The sequence below is a fragment of the Rattus norvegicus genome, chromosome 10 (genome assembly GCF_036323735.1).
Source record: "Rattus norvegicus strain BN/NHsdMcwi chromosome 10, GRCr8, whole genome shotgun sequence".
Lineage (NCBI taxonomy): Eukaryota > Metazoa > Chordata > Mammalia > Rodentia > Muridae > Rattus > Rattus norvegicus.
This window is the reverse complement of record NC_086028.1, coordinates 37,085,028-37,103,556: the sequence shown is the minus strand read 5'-3', so window position 1 is coordinate 37,103,556 and position 18,529 is coordinate 37,085,028. Positions and strand designations below refer to the sequence as shown.

The 18,529-nt window shown below is 50.0% G+C and overlaps 1 long non-coding RNA gene across 3 annotated transcripts; it reads left to right on the top strand.

Annotated features, from left to right (window-relative positions):
• The first annotated feature begins 478 nt into the window (after positions 1-478).
• On the top strand, positions 479-11,970 carry LOC102548512 (uncharacterized). 3 transcript variants are annotated; one of them, XR_594685.4, is made up of 4 exons: positions 498-1,036; positions 1,552-1,722; positions 10,875-11,073; positions 11,618-11,970. It is a non-coding gene; the product is annotated as an uncharacterized LOC102548512 (long non-coding RNA). The 3 variants fall into 3 exon arrangements; XR_005490197.2 differs by lacking the exons at positions 10,875-11,073; positions 11,618-11,970 and having other exon boundaries at positions 479-1,017; positions 1,552-1,966; XR_010055607.1 differs by lacking the exons at positions 10,875-11,073; positions 11,618-11,970 and having other exon boundaries at positions 1,552-1,966.
• The last annotated feature ends 6,559 nt before the right edge of the window (positions 11,971-18,529 follow it).

The following is an 18,529-nucleotide window of genomic DNA, read 5'->3' as shown; positions in this document are numbered from 1 at the left end:
CTGCCCGCTGTCCACTAGCGCACAGCAGGGTCCTTGGGATACACAGCTTCCCACCACCTTGGTCACTGTCATAGCGAAGCACCAGACGGAGGGGCTGCAACAAAGTCTGTGATTTCTCACAGCCCTGTAAGCCCAGGGTCGCAGTGCCAGCAAGGCAGCTCCTAGGAGCCTCTCCAGGCTTGTAGGAAGTCACGTGCTATTTCTTCTCACAGTGGGGGGTGGGGAGGGTCCTCTGGTTTCTCCTCATAGCACTGCCCGTGGCCTGGCAGTATGATCCCCATGGAATCACCTCATCCTGGCACTATTGCCTCGTAAAGAGGCAGGAAGTCAGCACTGGACCCTACACGTTATTCAGTGGGTAGCGTGCTCCTGAAAACGCCAGGTGCAAGGAAGAGTACTTGATAATTATGACATGAGATGGGTCACCAAGCGTTTGCATTTATGTCACACTCAGGCCTTGATGTCCTTCCCGGGGCTCATCTATGCCTCTCTGTTAGTCTGTCTATGGTCACCAGCCAACAAGATCTCCCTGCCCCCCACCTCAAGAATACCACCATGCAAACCCGCAGACCACGGAGGGCCAGCTCAGGTCTGGATATATGCTTGGCAACAAAGCAGCGGTGGTACGATGTAGACGCAGATGTTCTGTTACCTAAGGAGGCCCACTTGGGCCATAAACCCCAGCTGGAAGATGCCCTTCTCTTCCCAGAGGCTGGAGGAGCCGTTTGTGGGGAGCCACGGAGTCACGTGAGTGGGTGCCCAGGCCAGGCAGATTGTCCCCCGGCGCCTGCTTACACGGCAGCCCACGCAGATGAGCCCCTATAGACACAGAATTCGTTTCCCTACAAATGTCTGTGGTTGTAGCAAATAAGGACTGGGAGACACTAAAGCCTACTCAATTCTGTGGAAGATGCCGCCTGGTGTTCGGAGGCGTTTCGGAGAGCTGTGTTAGCCACCTGTCAGGAATGATGAGGGAAGCAGACGGAGCTCTTTGGAGAAGCATCAAACAAGTGTGAGGTGAATCTGCAGGGAGAAGGTAACGCAGTCAGGCCGAGGGAGCTGTGGGCAGGAACGTAGGCGGGGAACCTAGTGATCTGCGGCTGCGCCACTGACTGGGGAAAAGGGCCCAGGCTGCAGGAGTCAGTCAGCACCTTCCCCAGCATGCTCCCTCACCACCTCAGTACCTAGGGAGCTATGTTTTGTGGGTGGGTGGATTTGTTGTTATGACAGGGTCTCATTATGTAACCCTGACTAGCCCGGAATTCTCTATGCGGGCCAGCCTGGCCTCCAACTCACTGAGATCCCGCGTACCTCTGCCTCTCGTGGGGAGCTATGTTGTTGATTTATTAATGGTTACTGGTCTCGTGTTTGTAACATGACACCTGACCCAAAAAAAAAAAAAAAAAAAAAAACTTAAGGAAGGAAAGGTTTACTCTGAGAGTACAGTCCATGAGGGAGAGAAAGACAGCGAGGCAGCCAGAGCTGAGCCCATGTTAAGGAAACAGAGCGACGAATGTTGGTGCCCCGCGCAACATCTCCTTTTTTTCACAGATCAGGATCCAAGCTCTGGAGAAGGTGCCAGTCCCATTCCGGGTGAATCTTCCCTCTTCATCTAAACCTTTCTAGAAATACTCTCAGAGACGTCGCCAGAAGAGTGTTTCCAGAGGTGATTCAAACTCCAGTCAGGCTGACAGTGACGTCCCAAAGAGCCTTCCCAAACCAGTAAGTACTGGAGTCCATCCAGAAGGACTGCGGCCGGAGCCTATGCTGTTACTCTCTGGTTTCCAACCAAGTCCTTCCCTCCTACTATCACGGGCTGGGAATGGTGACGCAGGGCTTTTACTATAAGGAAGAAAGCATGGCATCCAAGTTATCCACTATGAGACGGTTAACACCAGGACAAAGAGAGGGAGGCTGGCTTTGAAGATCCAAAATTAAAAGACAATAAAGGACACAAGAAAGTCAATGGAGACCGGTAAGATGGCTCAGCAGGTATGGGAGCTTGCCACCAAGCCTGACAATCTGAGTTCAATTCCCAGATGTACAGGATAGGAAAGAAACAAGCCCCAGCAATGTGTTCTTGACCTCCATATACGTGCTGTGGCACGGATGCATGTGTACACTCACACATACACACACACTCATACACACTCACACATACACACACACTCATACACACTCACACATACACACACACTCATACACACTCACACATACACACACACTCATACACACTCACACATACACACACTCATACACACACATACACATAAACACTCACATACTCTCTCTCACACACACACTCTCACACACACTTGCACACACTCTGTCACACAACTCACACACTTGCACACTCTCACACACACTTGCACACTCTCATACACACTCACTCACACACAGACTCACACACACGCACACTCACGCACACTCACACAAACACACTCACACAAAAACACACACTCACTCTCTCACACACATTTGCACACTCATACACACAAATAAATGACTATGCTAACAAAAACTTAGTTTTGGATTTTTAAAAAGAACCCACTTCTGCAGCCTCTGACTCTGATGCTCCAGCCTCACCCTCCCAAATGCTGTGTGCCCCCCCCCCATGAATGGCTGGATTATTCTTACTTTCTTTCAAGTGAAAAAAAAAAAAGCTGTCCCTTCACTGTCTTCCTCCACAAAGGTAATCTGCTTCTCCTTAAAGCAACAACCCTTTTTTCCAGCTTATTGATTGCTTATTGATTTGATCAGTATTTTGTGGCTTCTCATCCTGACCTAGGCATGTGGGGGGGGGGGGGGGGCTCTAACATGGACAGAGCTTCTGTTCTCCTGGAGTTTACAGCTCAGAGAAGACAAAACGTTCTCAGCACACACACACACACACACACACACGTAAACACGTGGCTGTCAACACCAAGGTCCAGACTCCAGAAAGGAGTGAGGGATGTTTGAGTGATGGATGAGAAGAGGGAATGACAACAGCTTTGGCACCACCAACTGGAGACTAAGTATTTAAATGGAAGCCACTATGGGGGACATTTCACATTCAAACTACAACTCCCAGCTGCCTCTAGTGCCGTGACCTTCTCATGACACTGTCACTGATGTAGGCTGACCCTCATCTAGCCCCACTTGGTTTTAATGAACTACAGTAGCCAAGACCCTATCTCTATTGAGGTCACAGTCTAAAGCACTAGTACTTAGGCCTTTATCTCTCACAGAGGCATTGTTCAACTCATTGTTACACACACATACACACACACACACACACACCACACACACACACACACACACGGAACTCTCTCCAGCACTGCAATTCACTCTGCCCCCCTTTCATCAACCTCTCAGCTTTAGCAGAGGGGAGAACATTCTGGAAAGATGGACAGAAACTTTACCAGCTGCTAGAATTGCCGTGAGCCAGATTACATGTGGTGACAGGATTTGATCCACCCACACTCCAGACTTCTCATGGCATCCCTGCTCCTCTGGGAGGCAGTGAGAACTGTGCAGGCTAGACACAAGCTAGAACCATCAAAGAGGGAGCAGGCCGTGAGGAGCAGGCCGTGAGGAGCAAGCCAGTAAGCAGTGTTCCTCCATGTCCTCTGCATCAGCTCCTGCTTCCCAGTTGAGTTCCTGCCTGACTCCCTTTGATGATGACCAATGATATGAAAGTGTAAGCCAAATAAACCCTTTCCTCCCCAAGGTTTTTTGAGTTTGTTTGGTTGGGGTTTTTTTTTTTTTTTTTTTTTTTTTTGGTCATGGTATTTCGCTACATACTAGGAACCCTAACTAGGGCAAGAACCCCCCAAAGTAGACCATATGACACAGGCTCTTTTCTGGGGCTATTCCAGCAAGGCCTGCATGCAAAAAGCTCTGATGGCTACAGCAGTCTCTTGCCAGGAGAAACATCCCAGTGGCTAAAAGCCCAGCTGTGAGTCATAGCAAGCCCCCCACTTCTCCCTAGCCCCCCCTCCAGCAGAGGATGCCCTGTCCCTGCCTGGTTCCAATGACATTTTGAATTTCTCCTCTCACCGCTGCAGATGTAGCGGGTGGAGGTGGACAGGAGCTAAACGCATGCAGAGGAAGTGTTAGGTGCAACAACCCTGAGTTGGAAGCCTTCTGAACACCCTCCCAAAAGATGGTATGGACGAAACCCAAGAGGAAAAAGTAAACCATGGGAACAGAGCCCAACCCACCCACCTAAGACACAGAGACTCAGCCCACCTTAGAGGGCCTGGTTTATCTCATACTATGCTGGGCTGTTTGTTTTGTTCTGTTTTGTTTCTAAGTTCTAGCACTGACATTTATAGACTCCAAAATCTTAAGCGGTTAATCAGAGGCCTCTCTGTGTTGGCCCTCTATCATCCATGGCAGGAATGGTGTCACCTTACAGGGCTGTGAGAGGATTTGGATGAGAGCTATAGGTAATGTGTTTAGCACTCCCGCTGAATGGGAGGGAACTGTAGAACGGTAGATAGGGGTCCAACTCTAGCTTTGGGTGACTGGGTCAAGAGAATCTGGGCTTTAAAACCCCAGAACATATATTTTAAAAGCCAGGTACACGGCACAGCACACAGCTACAATCCAAGCCCTTGGAGAGGTGGAGGCAGGAGGCTTCCAGACTTGATGGGCAGACAGACTGACTTGTCCATGAGATTCAGAATGATCACAATTACCCTCTAGCATCCATGTGCACACATCCATACACACAGTGTATACAAAGACAGACAGACAGACACAAAGAGACACAGGGACAGAGAGAGAAACAATGTGTATAAAGATTGATATACACAGATATTTTCTGCAACATTATTCATAATAGGGAAAAAACTGGAAAAACCCAGATGACCTAAAATAGAGAAATGGTTACAAACAGATTGAAACAGTGGCATGTTCTGTGGTTGCCACAGAAAAGGCAATCCCTGAGACATCTACTGTGGATGCAGTCAGCCCTCTCAACTCACTGGTTGTGCATCTAGAGTGCACTAACAGAAGGGAGAAAATATCCCAGGACAAAGTGAATGCATCTGGTACTGATCAAGTGCAGAACTTTTCTGGTCATTATTTGCTAAACAATATCATACAGGTGCCCCCTGCAGGGAAGGCCCGATGGGCTGCAGGACCAGCACGGCACCAGCAAGCTGACACACCCAGCAAATGCCAGTATGTGGGGGGCTGGAACAAGGAAACCTAGAAACAGTTCAGGGCTGTGTCCTTGAGAGCGGCTGGACTAGTCTACCTTTCCATTACTGTCATAAACACCATGAGCAAAGCAACTGGAGGAGAGAATGACTCTCTTTAGCTTATCCGTTTAGCCCATCATGGAAGAAAGCCCAGGCAGGAACTCAAGGTAGGAACCTGGAGGCAGGAACTGAACAGAGACCATAGAGGGGTGCTGCTTGTTCCCCGAGGCTTGCTCAGCCTGTTTCCTTAGCACAACCCAGGACCACATGCCCCGGGGTGGCACAGTGGACAGGACCCTCCCACACTGATCATTCATCCAGACAATGCCCTGTAGACATGCCCACAGGCCAATCTGATGGAGACAAATCTTCATTTAAGGATCCTTTCCTCCATCCCCACCCCACCCCCAGGTAGTTTGTGTTCAGTTGACAAAAAAAAAAAAAAAAAAAAAAAAAAAAACAGCACAAAGCCCCTCCCTCTCAGTGGGACCTTTGGCCAAGAGGCCTGGACCACTGCCACTTTGTTAAGCCTCTTAGAGCAAAGACTTGCCACAGATGGGACTGTAAATCCCATCCGAGCTTTAAGTGCTAGCACTTAACAGATTGCTGCTTTTAACATTAAATCCCCCCACCATCACCACCCCAGAATCAATCCCAAAGTCTACACTCAAAGAGGCGATTGTCAGTATAGCGCTCGAGCCAACCGGCTGCCTGACAGTGGCTGCCAGGCTGAGCCATGGTGAGCCCTGTGTCTCAAGGGTTCTTCTAAGAGAGACCTATCCCCAAGACCAAGGTATCTCTCTCTTCCTCCTTCGGTTCTTCTCCTCCTCCCTGCCTGCTCTTCTCTCTCCTCCTCTCTCTCCCACCCTTATCTCCTCCTCCTCCCTCCTCCTCACACGTCCTTCCACACGTCCTCCCACACACAGGCATCCTAGCCCTGAAAGCCTGTGGAGCTCTTAATGGCCTCAGGGAGACACATCCCTCCCCTCGGGCTCTGTAGCTTGTCCCCCTGAGAGCCAATGTTCTAGCACTCTGGTTGCGACCTGAATTACCTAGTTATTACCTTAACACAAAACCTGGACTCCTTAAGAAAGGCTCAGGGATGCTCAGGCAAACGCTTGCTTCTTTCCCAGTGTGTATTTCCTGACACCACTTAGGGCCTCAAGCATCCCTCATAGAGCTGGAAAGGACCTCTCCTTACGTGGAGAGGTCTCACCCCTCCATAATCTGCCATAGTAACCTGGGACTGCCTTCCTGGGCCCGCAGACCTCTTGGGCAGCTGATGAGATGGAAGTACGGCACCGCCACCATCCCTCTGCCTTCCTGCTCCTGCCTGGAGAAGAACATAACTCCAAATACCCCAGGTCTGACCTCAGTGTGCCACAGCACAGTGTCTCAGCTGGCTTCTCCCTGCCTTCAGCTGGGTCCAGTTGCCAGATGTTTCCAGAGGGCGGGGAAAGGTTGCAGTTGTAGGGATGTTGTTTCTGGTTCTAGGAAAGGGTATGCTCTGTTAGATTTTTCTCTCATCACTCATTGCACACCTACTGTGTGACAAGCCCCCTGATAGGTGCCGGGGACACGGAACGGCAATCTCCAGGGAGCTTATGAAGATGTGGGACATTAAATTGGCAACTCCCGTGGAGCTTTACTGATTTCTGGTTCTGAACCACGGACGACATGGAACGTTCGCAGTGCATGATGGGATATCCTAACCTCGTCCCAGGAGAGAGTCGAAGTCCCAGCCTCGGAAATGAAGTTGGGACTTGAAGGATGGACAGAAGGAGCCAGTGAAAGGAGAGAGAGAGGGGTTATTCCAGTGGGCAAAGGATGCCACTGGTTTCTTTGTTGTTGGGATGTAGTTCAGTCAGTGATGTGCCTGCCCAGCACGTAGGAAAACCTGGGTCCATTCCCAAGTACCACATAAATTGGGTGTGGTGGCAGGAGGAGGTAGAGATAAGATCAGTACAAGGTCATCTTCTACACAGGGAGTTCCTGGTCAGCCTGGGCTACAGGAACTCCTGCATCCAAAAAGAAGAAAGAAGGAGGAGGGGGGAGAAGGAAGAGGAGGGGAGGAGGAGGAGTAGAAAGGAGAGTCGATGATGATGGTGATGATGATGACTATGATGACTGACCACAGTTTCAGAAGAAGGTCGCTGTGACCACGGTGTGGAAATAGTGTAAAAGGAACAGGCAGGACTCAGGCTCCCAGGACTGAGGTGTGCCCACTTCTTAGGGCTCAGCCACTGGTGGGGAAACTGTGTGCAGGGCCACAGGTCTGCCCCGTATGCTGGTTTCCCCGAGACCCCACCCCAGCCATGCTCTCACTAATTAATGACCTCTACGAAGCTAGTCAGGACAAGGAGCCAGGGAGTCACCGTGAGAATCGGGGAGCTCAGTGTGACAAAGGGACATCCTCTTCCCATGCCTCCTACCTGCCAGCCACACTGTCACACCCCACATGACACACCTTGCCTTGGGTGTGCTATGTTTAAGGTGGTTTTCACCCTGGGCTATTTATTTATGAGATGCTGCTGCTTCTCACTCGAGGACTGTGCCGGAGCCCAACAGGCAGAGTTCCCTGCAATTACCACTGCTGGAGGGCAGGGCTTGGCTGAGGCCAGGTAGAAGCAGTGGGATGACCAAAGTGGGTATCCTTGGGACACAAGGTGCTGTCCTAGTCACAGGGTGCCAGAGGACATCATTCTATCTGGGCTCTGCCCTGACTGCCAGCCCATCCCCCTCCCATCCTCCCTGAACGCAGCTACCCCCAGTCACCTCTGTTCCCAGCCCTCCAGTCCTCGTGTTCTCCTGCCTCCGTCTGGCTGAACAGGTCTCAGCTCCACAATCCAACCAGACTGCCTCCCCTTACTCTCACACTCACGTCTGAATGCCGTCACACTTTTCCTTTGCCTGGGTCCTTTTGGCTGTAAGGAAGAGCTGGTTAAAGTTCCGTGTAAGTCAGAGCTTTATAGTATGACCGTGTTTACAGCTGCCGAGCGGCACGCCTCAAAACCCTCAAGAAGGCAGTTTGTATCTTGCATCACAATTAGAAATCAAATTTAAAAACAAACAGCTGGAGAGGTAGCCCGGTAGTTAAGAGCACCGTTTGTGGGGTTGGGGATTTAGCTCAGTGGTAGAGCGCTTGCCTAGCAAGTGCAAGGCCCTGGGTTCGGTCCCCAGCTCCAAAAAAAAAAAAAAAAAAAAAAGCACCGTTTGCTCTTCCAGAGGACCTGGGTTCAATTCCCAGCACCCACACGAAGACTCGCAACTGTCTATACCTCAAACCCCAGGGGATCTGAACCTCCTCCTGGCCTCCCCAGGAACTGTGTGATTATGGTGAACATGTGTGCAGGTAGAACACCATACAATAAAGATAAAGGTTAAGAAAAGGTTAATTGCTGGGTGGTGGTGGCACACGCCTTTAATCCCAGGCAGAGGCAGGTGGATCTTATGAATTCAAGACCAGCCTGTCCTACAGTGTGAGTTCCAAGACAGCCAGGGATACACAGAAAAACCTGACTCAGAAAACGAAAATTAGCATAAAAGAAAATAAGTCAGCACTCTGGCAGCTGGGGCTAAAAAGCCGACTCAGGTGTTAAAGATCAACTGTTGCGGGCTAGCAAGTTGGTTCAGAGGTTCAGAGCATGGGCTGATTTTCCAGAGGTTCCAAGTTCGATTCCCAGCACCCACAGAGTGGCTCATCAGTACTGTAACTCCAATTCCAGAGGATCTGATGCCCTCTCCTGGCTTCTGCAGGCAATACATGCACATGGAGTGCAGGGAAAACACCAATGCACATAAAACAGAAGAAACCCTTGATGAGAGTTATGGATCAGAGGTAGAGCATTTGCATAGCATGCATGAGGTCTGGGCTCAGTCCTCAGCTCTGTATTAGTTATTAATTCACAGCCAATTTCAGTATTCCCTCCTTTCCAAGCGTAGACCTGTACCTTACCACAAGGACCAGTCAGAGGTGCCTCTGTGTGTGTGTGTGTGTGTGTGAGTGTGTGTGTGTGTGTGTGGTGTGTGTGTGTGTCTGTGTGTATGCCTGTGTGTGTCTCTGTGTGTCTATGTGACTGTATGTATATCTGTCTGTGTGTGTGTGTGTCTGTCTCTGTGTATGTGTATATGTCTGTCTGAATGTCTCTCTCTGCATGTGACTGTGTGTGACTGTGTGTGTCTGTGTGTGTCTGATGTCATGTGTGTGTGTCTGTTGTGTCTGTGTATATGTCTGTGTGTTATCTCTGTGTGTCTATGTGACTGTATGTATATCTGTCTGTGTGTATATGTCTATGTGTCTGTCTGTGTGTGTATGTGTATATGTCTATCTGAATGTCTATGTCTCTGTGTATGTGCCTATGTGTGTTGTGTGCCTGTGTCTGATGTTGTGTGTGTGTGTGTGCGTGCACACACTCGTGCAAGTGCACTTATGAGAGAGAGGGGTGGTAGGGAAGGGGGTTACCCCAGTGTTATGGCACACATGGATGTCAGAGGGCAACTTGCAGAAGGCAATCTTCTCCTTCCACAATGTGAGCCCCTAAAATCAAATTCAGATAGTCAGGCTTGGTGACAAGTGCCTTTCCCTGTCTAGTGATCTCACCAGACCAATAGTGAGATTTTTTTATAAGGAACTGACTCTAACGTGGGTGGGCCTCTTCCAATCAGTTGAACACTTGACAAAATTAAAAGGCTGACCTCTCCCAGTAAGACTCCTGGTGGCCTCTGGCCTGGGATATCAGCTCTTCCTGGTTCTACAGCAGCCTCTGGCCTTTGGGCTCAAATTGGGACATCGGCTCAATTTGTCAATTTCTCAAGTTGTCAGCTTCATAACCATGAGAGTCGATTTAAACATTCATCTCCAAAGATATTCCCACAGAAGCATTCGGAATAATGTCTCACTAAATATCTGGGCATCCTTGTGGGCCTGTCAGACTCAAATACAGATACGAAAAGCAGATACGGGTCTGAAGGCGCCTTACGATGAGGCGACATCTGTGGGCCCAGTTTCTATATGTCATCAGATGAGATGACAGTTTGGAAACCCCTCTGTAAACAGATGGCTGCTGCTGTGTTGGATGACCTGAACATCACTATGTCAACAGGCTGGCTGGCCTTGAACTCACAGAGATCCCTCTGCCTCTGCCTCCTGCGTGCTGGGGTTAAAGGCGACCCTCCTCCCCCAGTGCAGATGGAATGGACCTGGTGAGAGGGAAAGTACCAAATACCTTCCCAGAATGGCTGATTTCCAGAGGCGATTTATGAGCCCTGTAGTCATTATTTCAGGGTGACTTATTGAGGGAAAAAAAAGGACCTGTGGCCTCTTCGTGCACACTTAGTCCACAGGAAAGTGTTTGCAAAACCCAGCAGGCATCAATAATGCTGTCGTTGAAGGGTAAATCTTCAAAGTCTCCCCCCACCCCCCCTTCCCTTCCTTCAGAACTAAGACACTTGATTTGCTTCTCCAGGAGCTCGGAAGTTTCCAAATAGATAACAGAATCCCCAAGTCCATTAAGCGAGGTAATTTACAATTGTGGCAGGCCAAATGCAGGGAAATACATTAGAGCCTTTCCCCATTTGGCTTGTAGAATAGACATTATTCTGAGCACACGCATGCAATGAATGCAGTTAGGTGATGAGGAAGAAATCGGTTAGTGCCCCTAACGAGTTTACTCCTCCCCCTAGCCAGCGGGACATTAATTCTGAAGTGAAAGTTGCATGAGGAGATAAGAGTCTCAAGGCCCTGACACAGACGCTGGGGACCTCATTTCCAGCCCATTAAGTGGGCATCAATGGACACCGCAACAAGAAGGGGGAGAGAAGGTGACCGGCTTTGAGTTCTGACTCATACTTCAAGCTATCCCTGGAGTTGGGAAACAAAGAGGTAATTTCCAATACCGAGCTGCAGAAACAGTCAGAGGCCCTGGGGAGTATTTGGGGAGAAGAATTAAACCATAACACGATATTAAACACAAAGTGAAAAATGCTAAATATTTTTTCACTTTTCATGTTTTAAAAGACAACCAAGATTTCAGCTCTTTACTCATCTCTCTGTGATGTATCTTCCATTCCGACCCCCTGGTCCCCCACCCCCTACCCCCACCAAGTATTGGAGGATTTTCCCAGAGGTAGTTGAGAGCCAGGTTGGTGAGTCAGGGACCACAGATAGCACTGGGAGTAGGGGAGGTTCAAGAGAGGGTTTCTGTGTGGCCCTGGCTGTCCTAGAACTCGCTTGTAGACCAGGCTGGTCTCGAAATCAGAGATCCACCTGCAAATTCTGGGATTAAAGGAGAGCACCGACACTCCCAGCGCGTGGATTTTTTTTTTTTTTTAATACTGTACCTTGACCGAACAGAACAATCTTCAGACGTGGAGGTTGGGAACTGGAGCAATGGCTCAACAGTTGAGAGTACTTCATGCTTTTGCAGAGGACCTGAGTTCAGCCCCCAGCACCACCTCTAACTCCAGCCCTCGAGAATCTGAAGCCCACAGTGTGGGTGGCTGTGCTTGATGACAAAGCTCCAAGTCCTTCCAGATCAGGTGGGTGGCAGCGGCCGGCCTGAAGACCTGGTCTCCTGCTCGCCAGCCGGCCTCTGCACCGCCCACCCCCCAAGGTGCTGGCTCTAGACCTCGGTCCCTGACAGACCTCCCACTGAAGCCACCTTGTCCCAACTGCGGAAAGAAACATCACCACACACACTATGGTATCTGCTATGCCTGTCACATCACTTGTGCTACCTACATCACCTGGTTCTCTCATTAACCTTTTACTTTGTGTCAATTTGCTCATTTATTTTTATCATGTAGACCCCAGCACTCCTGTGGTGGTCGGAGAATTGAACTGGCTGATTCATGGGAAGAGCCTTGTCCACACTGAAGTTTGAGAAATGCATCGTCAGTGCCAATGTCCACATCTGTGTCAGTATCAGTGTGAGCCGGAGACACGGCTGCTCCTGTTGGTCGTCCTGGTCAGAAATGGGGAAATCTTGTTCCTGTTCATCTTAGGCCCTGAAAGGGGAATCACTGCAAGAGACTCTGGGTGGGGGGTGCACCACCGGTGCATTCCCGTGTACCTCACATATACCCCCAAGGTCGTGCATGCGTGCATGTGTGTGCATGCATGTGTGTGCATGCATGTGTGTGTGTGCACATGCATGTGTGTGTGTGTGTCCTGGGCACCCTGAGCTCTGACCTCAGCACAGTGGCAGCTGGACTACAGGAGCTCAGGAATGGCCAGTCAGAGACCTAAACCACATGGTCCCTGGAAGGGGCGCAGTCTTGGAAGGGTGGGGAACCTTTGAGACAGTGGACTGGCTAGAAGAAATGTTTCACTAGGATTAAACCTTAAAGGATTACATCTATTCCAGATTCTATACTGGGCTGTTTCCTAATCTACCAAAATGCCACATGCTCCTGCCAACGTGCCAACTTCACCATGCCCCCTCCGCTCTCCCATGAACTCAAACATGCTCTCCGCAGTCCACCATGAACTCCAGCCCACCTTCTTCACCACGGTAACTTCTCAAACTCCAAGCCAAAATAAAGCCCCCTCCCTCCAGTTGCCCCCTCACACTCCTGGCTCACACCACGGAGGACTATTTCCCTCAAACTGCAATTCAAAATGAGTTCTTCCCAGCTTGAGAAGCCTGTGACACCTAGGGGCTGGCAACACCAGCCACGCTTCAGTTTATCAAGCCAGAACCGCATACAGACACGGAAGGCCCTGGTTCTGAACCTCTGAATGCCTCACAGAAGTTGGCCAGCAGGCATCCAGCTGTGTGCGTGTGCATGTGCGTGCATGTATGAGTGCACGAGAGAGAGACACACACGCACACACACAAATGAGTTTAATGAGTGTTGCTTGCAAGAACATGAGTGGGGGGGTTATTTCCATGAGTAAGAGCGTCTTACGGCAGCTATAACGCTAAAGAAAAAACTCTCTCTCCCCTACTGCCATTATCTCTGCCAAGATTATCTTTGCCAAGGACCAGATACCGAACACCTCTCCCCATGGAGAGATACATCAGCCTTCAGAGTCTGAGCAGGCTCCAGGGTTGTCACGCATTTCTGTGGTGTTCATCACAATGCAGACCCACACCTGGAACTGGCCCGGAGCGGGGCAGTCACACTGAGTCCTGCCTCCTCCCCACAGGTCACAGTGGTCAGAGCCTGGCACCACCACACTCCACCAACACTCGTCTCCTTCATTTCTGAAATGGGACCTGGAAACTGGGTCCCCAGCCCAGAAAAGGACGGGACTGTCCCATGGGCTTTAAGCCATACCAGCCGTCTTAGTCAGGGTTTCTACTCCTGCACAAACATCGTGACTAAGAAGCAAGTTGGGGAAGAAAGGATTTATGCAACTTATGCTTCCACATTGCTGTTCATCACCCAAAGGAAGTCAGGACTGGAACTCAAGCAGGTCAGGAAGCAGGAGCTGATGCAGAGGCCATGGAGGGATGTTTCTTACTGGCTTGCTTCCCCTGGCTTGCTCAACTTGCTCTCTTATAGAACCCAAGACCACCAGTCCAAGGATAGCACCACCCACAATGGGCTGGGTCCTCCCACCTTGAACACTAGTTGAGAAAATGCCTTACAGCTGGGTCTCATGGAGGCATTTCCTCAACTGAGGCTTCTTTCTCTGTGATAACTCCAGTTCGTGTCAAGTTGACTCACAAAACCAGCCAGTACACCAATCCTAGCCATCCTAGACTTGCCCGCTGACCCAGTCACCCAAAATGCCTGTTCCTAAACCACACTGCCAAGGTCACTCATGTGGGGTTAGGCACATTCTCAGTCTTTGATTCTGGGTTCCTATTGCTGTAAATAGACACCACGACCAAGGCAACTCTTATAAAGGACAGCATTTATTTGGGGCTGGCTTACGGGTCCAGAGGTTTAGTCCATTATCATCAAGGTGGGAAACATGGCAGGCATAGCACTGGAGGAGCTGAGGGTTCTACATCTTATTCTGAAGGCAACCAGTAGAAGACGGTCTTCCAGGCAGCCTAGAGAAGGCTCTCAAAGCTCACCCTTACAGTGACACACGTCCTCCAAAAAGGGCACACCACCTAACTGTACCATTCCCTATGGGCCAAGCATATTCAAACCACCATGATTAGAAAGCAGCTGCCAAGTCCCCTTAATGAAGTCGGTCAGCAGCATCACTGAGGCCAAACCAATGCTCAGGTTCACGGGTGTCCCTCACCCTTGGTGGATCCATGGACATCGGTGCCTGAACTCAAAATAAATTGAAGGAGATTGATGGTCTGATGGATTCCAAGCTTATGCCAGGTTTGGGGCAAGTAAGGATGGCAGTGAGGGTCCCTTCTGTATAGCTGTCTGTTGTAGACTTGGGTTCACTGTCAAAGCCAGAAGCAAAGCCAGAACCAATTCCAGGATCTGGTAGAAACTCCAAAGCTCCCTTCTTCCTAAAAGAGTAGAGGAAGTTTGCTCTATGGTGTAGTCACACTGCCCTCTGCTGGACAAACTTCGCATGACAAGGAGAACCTGCATTTGTGGACATTGGAAGACCACACAAGTAGGCGCTCAGTGTTTGTGGTTGTTTAGTTTTTAGTCGTGAACGTTCATGGGCGTCAGAGAAGGGACGATGGGGTTTGAGCTGAGAAGCGCGAGGAGAAAGAGGTCCTGGGAAACGACCAGGATTAGGCAAAGCTGAAGGGAAGGGCATCTGGGCCCTGACAGAGGAGTCAAAGGGACCCGTGCCACTTCTGTATGCAGAAAATGTGCCTGGCCTCTGCTCAGAGGTGGCTGAGGAAGCTGCTGCCTACGCCCCGCTGGCCCCTCCCACTGCTACGGCAAGGCCCTAGCCAGCCCTGTCACCTATTTCCCAGGAGAGACTCTGCAGTCCCAACAGCTCCCACACCAAGACACCTGCTCCCTGTCTGGGTTTAAGCAACAGTGGGCTGAATCTCAAATGAGCCAACAAGGCCTTGCCGTTTTCAGTTCCATCAAGATCAGAAAACACCACGGGAAGAAATTGACAAGAGTTAATAATTTAACAATGCAATAGACCTTGTAATTAAAAATAAGCTGAAGGAGGTCACGTGATTACAGTTGTGCCTCAAGGGCCAATTACATCAAAAGCGCCTCTCATGCGTCAGAAGAGAGAAGGGGTAAGGAACGGGGCCTACTAGGGCTCAGGGCAGACATTAACCACGAGTGTCACTTCTAGGCTGTAAAAAAAACATCAGGTACACGTGGCCAGTACTGGCTGACATCTTTTTTCCCCAAGACACTTAGGAACTGCCGCCCCCTATCCCTTGCCTCTGCTCCCTTTTCCGGGAAGCTTCTGAAAAATCTCAAGCCTCGCCCCATCTCACCCCAGCCCTTTTGAAGCTTCAAATCCTCTTCCTCCTGGTGAACTTTAGTAAGCATTATTAAATGGCTTCCTCGCTTTACGCAAGCCAATGAATAAAGCGGTGTTCTCCTCCAAAGCCCACTGCAGTGGGTGAGAGAAATTTGCCTTACAGTCGTCACCCAGGTCACCTTGGGACTCTGGGCCAAGTTTTCTCTGTCTTCGTAGAGCCAAGGCTGGCCTCCCTGTTCAGTTACCGGTTCCACCCTCAAATCACAACACTCGGCCGGGTCCGGATATTTGTATTCAGAGGTTTCTGGGGATGAAATTTCCAGACCTAATTATTTTCTTTAATTTTAATGCATAAGCCTCTGTCACCTTCGATAATCCTGGTTATCATATCACAGATACTTTCTCCCTAGAAATCAGCAGCTGTTTTCTGATAAATCTGAGCCCATCCGTGGAAGGCACCGTGTGTATAAACAACATTCTGCCACGGGGGAATGAAGAAGAGGACTGAGTGGTGCAGCAGGAGACACAGAGAGCAAGGATGAGCAGCCGGGCAAGGGATGACCAAGGTGCACTCCACACTCACAGATTTAGCCACCGACGTGGTCAAAACAACTCCTAGATGACAGTCCTGCCTGCTTTTCCTTTTTTATACCAGAGCCAGAGGGCTCAAAGACCATGACCACGGAAGAAAAGCAGGGGTAAAAGTATAGGGTGCAACGTATGTGTTTCTGCTGCAGACCTAGCAGCGTCCTGGAGCCTGAGACAAACGACCGTACTGTTCCTGCGGAAGACCCGAGTTTGGCTCCCAGGGCCCATGCCAGGTGGCTCATGCGCAGTGCCAGCTCTAGGGGATCCAATGTCCTCTCTAGGACTCTGAGCACCTGCGCCCGTGTGAACAGCATCCCTTAGGTGCGCGTGGGAGATATGTATGAAAAACTGAAGTCCAGGGGCTGGGGATTTAGCTCAGTGGTAGAGCGCTTACCTAGGAAGTGCAAGGCCCTGGGTTCGGTCCCCAGCTCCGAAAAAAAAGAACCAAAAAAAAAAAAAAGAAAAGAAAAACTGAAATCCAGAGGTAGCCTGGGGGATTTTGAAGATGCTAAGGGTCTGTGAAGAGAGGCCCCGAGCATCCCAGAGGTGTGATCTAAAGGGCCACACCCAGTGCTACAGCAGGCTCCACCTCCTCAAGCTCACACAGCTGCTCTTCTGGAAGAGGAAGGAGAAAACCAGAGTCTCCAGCACTTCGCGTTTGTTCATCTTTTCAGCTATGGAAACATAGCTAGGCCCAAGCTGCTGCTGCTTATCATCATCATCATCATCATCATCATCATCATCATCACTCCTCCTCCTCCTCCTCCTTCTTCTTCTTCCTCTTCCTCTTCTTCTTCTTCCTCCTCCTCTTCCTCTCCTTCCTCCTCCTCCTCCTTCCTTCCTTCCTTCCTTCTTCTTCTTTCTCTGTGTAGCTCTGGCTGTCCTAGACCTCCCTCTGGCCTTGAACTCAGAGATTCACTTGTCTCCCTGCCTGTACCACCAGTGTTCCTCTTAGGTCCAAGCTACAGAGACTATTTTCAGAGTTGGGAGGAATAGGTAATGCTAACCAGGATCCCTCAAGGCAGCAGCCCCTTTCCAACTTGGTTCGTAAGTTATGTTCTTCAAAGATAGAAAAGGAAGGGCTAGAGAGATGGCTCAGTGGTTAAGAGCACTGGCTGCTCTTCCAGAGGACCTGGGTTCAATTCCCAGCACTTACATGGCAGCTCACAACTGTCTATAGCTCCAGTTTCAGGGGTCCCATGCCCTCACACGCACATACATGCAGGCCAAACAACAATACACGCAAAATAGAAAACTTTAAAGAGTTCACTGTAAGGCTTTTCTCAACTTCCTTTGGAGCTAAGACTTGACCACTGACTTGCCTAAGCGCTGGGCCTTGGAAACTCTTGCTCTCACTTTTGTCCTGTATCTGTAGCTCAGCCCAGGGCATGGCTCAGTGTGCACAATGATTAACTGTCTATGGCATGAATGGGCTGCCTATGGGATGAAGGAGCTATCTATGGGATGAATGGGCTGCCTATGGGTTCCTGGGGCTGGAGGAGATGCCAAGCTTTCATTACTCTGTAGGTACAATGTGTCTCAGTGCCAGACACTATGCTGGTGTTTGGCTTGGCCAAGCCACCTTCCTAGTAAGCTCAATGACATCCCTTGTGGGCCCCTTCTTCTGGAACATTGTTGATACACGGCTCTCTGCCTGCAGGCCCAAAGCCAAGAGTCTGGTTTATGTGTTAAAGATATTCAGCAGTAAAGCATCCTAGCAGGCCTTAGAAAAGGCTGTGTTGGGGTTGGGGATTTAGCTCAGTGGAAGAGCGCTTACCTAGGAAGTGCAAGGCCCTGGGTTCGGTCCCCAGCTCCGAAAAAAAAAAAGAACAAAAAAAAAAAGAAAAGAAAAGGCTGTGTTCCCGTTCACCCTCAACCAAGCAGCAGGATAGCCTCGCCTCCCTCACTGTAAACAAACAAACAGACTTAGGTATTTAAGGAAAGACAAACTGACAGTCAACAATAAGGCCAGTGACTTTGGGGACCCAAATAATCTTGCCACCAAAGGTCATGTGGGAGAACTGCCTTCTCTTGGAGTATGGCTGCGAGAGCTCACACACAGGCACCATGCAGCCTAACAACGCACAGAGGTGCTGCTCACTGCAACCTGACTGAGTTAAGGAACCAGGGAGAGCAGCTGGCTCTGCCTCGTGTCTGTCTCAGCATCAATACCAACACATGATTCATTTTACCAAGGAATAACCAGCAAAAGGGGGTTGGTGGGAAGCCAGGAATGTAGCTCAGCTGGTAAAGCGTGTGCCTAGCATGCACAAAGCCCTGGGTTGGATCCCCAGCACCACATAAACCAGGCCTGGAGGCAAGTACCTGGAATGCCAGCACTTGGCAGGTAAAGACAGAAGCAGGAGGATCAGAAGTTCAATCGGCTTTGACTCCATGGAAGCCAGCCAGGGGTAGCTCCTTC